Genomic DNA, 2,234 nt, shown 5'->3' on the forward strand with positions numbered 1-2,234 from the left:
GCATGAAAGCGTCGCGCACCGAAACCGCTTCAGCCCCCCCGAGTCGCGCTTAGGAGATTTGGGAGATTTATGTCCCCCCTTGGCAGCGCGACCTTTGGCCGGGGGGCGGATGGTGGGTTCGCTTTGTCGTGGCCGACGATTGCCATCGGAGGGGAACCCCTCTTTTTCCCCGGGCCGCATATCCCGGCATAACGCCCTGGGTGCGGGCCGGGAGTGAGACCCGCTCGCAGCCCGCCGGCAACAGGTGGGGACCTGAATAACTTCACATCTTTCCGGGAGGGGGGAGAGGGGCACGAGGGAGCCCATGGGAAGATTAGATCAGATGTTATTGCCGGTGAAAAATTAAAAGAGAGCGGTGCTCTGGGGAGTGCAGATTAATATATTTGGTGACTCCGAGTGCACAAAGCCTCACCATTGTAGCGGTGTCTGAATGCCTGTGAATAGGATGGAGCATATGTGGCCTGTCACCGCAGGTGCCCACATCTGTTCGTCTCCGGGCAGATGCTCTCAGAAAAGGGGAGAGCATTTCCAAAAGCTCAGGCCCGCCCCATCCATACCCATCCTCTTTCTCATAATCACCTTCTGCAGAGGAGTTTTTGCCCCCACCTTCTCCCACCCCCTGCCTACCCTGAACGTGGAGAGATGCAGAAAGAAATAAAAACTGCCCAAACTGGAAGAGGCTTGGAAAGCCCTGGAAGCGTATAATCAAACTGCTGTCCCCTCTCCTCCCCCAAAGTTTATTAGCAGCAGGTTTTGTGCTGCAGCCAGCATGCAATGCACAAGATGTGCACACTGTGCAAAGTGGGGAACAGAAAAACCCTTCATGCATGAAATGCAGCGCAGTACAGCAGCACGCTGTGCTGTCACAGGGCTCTAGAGAGTGGCCTGTGCAGCTACTGTCTGGAGTGGTAGTTTGCAGCTACTGTTTAGAGTTCTGGCTTACGATGACGATTAATAATGCTGGGCAAAAGAGGGAGTTTTCCTACGAGAACGGGTGAAGGCAGCAAATATTGCTACTGAAGTTTGTAGCAGAAGGGAATCTTTCCATCCAGGGAAATCTCTCAGCTACAATGCAGAACTTTTTTTTGAGGAGTGCCATCACATTTTTTATCAGTACAGGATCTGAATCCTATTGCTCACCCTCACTCTCTGTGACACCCCCACCACGACAAGCCAGGCCTCAGCGCTGCATGGGGTTACACTGGGCTTGCTTGACCGGGCGTTTGGGGTGCTGGGACGCAGGGTAAACAACAGGATCAAGGGATATTTCATGTGGTAAGGGACTTCAGAAGGTTTTCTAGTTCAAATGTGGTCTCTGGTTTCTGGTGTGGTGAAGATCCTGAGTATTCTTGAAATTCAAGGTGGGCAAAGATGCCAGTACTCCAAATGCAAGGCCGAGGTGCTCCCAAGAGGGGCATGGGCAGGAAGAGCATTTGAAACTGTGTGTCCCAGAGCAGCGGTCGGGGGAAGGAATGGAACCTGCCCGGCTCAGGGCACCCACGGGAGGTTTCAGGAAAAGTGATGTCCCAGACCGGGGGGAACCCAAGGGCTGAGGGAGGGCAAGGCGGGAGTAATCCTTCTTTCCCCGAACCCCTGATGTCCCGTCGTTCCCTGGGGGCCCCGCGGTTCTGCCCCCCGGGCGGAGGTAAGCAGCCCTTCAGCCTTCCGCCTTTGGGAGTAACGACAGCTCACGCACACGAGTGACCAATTTTATCCCTCTTAGTTTCCCACAAGCAAAATCCCGTCGGAAGCGAGCCAGGGAGCAAACCCAAACAAACAAGTAGCGCAGGGAAACGGGGCCGGGGCGGGGGGAGGGGGTATCTCGCTTTCTCCTCGTGTGCAATCAGTAAAACACATATAGGGGCCACTTCGGGATTTGCCCAGGGAAGGGTTGGAGAGCAGCTGGCTGCGGTAATCTCCTCGGGAGACAAAGGAATGCCCCGTCCCAGGATCACAGGTAAACACACAACCATTGTAATGAAAATGAGGGGCTAGGATAGGGCCGGAGCAGATGATTTGCGATTTGAAAAAGGGGGCTGGGGGGAAGGGAAGACCCAGAGCTGCTTATCTATCATCTGGCCTCGCTGTGTGCCAGCTGAGCCACGCGACTGCCCTTTCTTATTCTAATCAGCACATGCCTTTGCAACTTTGGGCTAACCTACACGCTAAACTTCTTAATCCTCCTCCCCGCACACGGCAAGGGCGGCGGAGCGCCCCTCCGGCACCGCGGCTCC

This window comes from Corvus brachyrhynchos, unplaced genomic scaffold, assembly GCF_000691975.1.
Source record: "Corvus brachyrhynchos isolate BGI_N302 unplaced genomic scaffold, ASM69197v1 scaffold70, whole genome shotgun sequence".
In the NCBI taxonomy this organism is placed as follows: Eukaryota; Metazoa; Chordata; class Aves; order Passeriformes; family Corvidae; genus Corvus; species Corvus brachyrhynchos.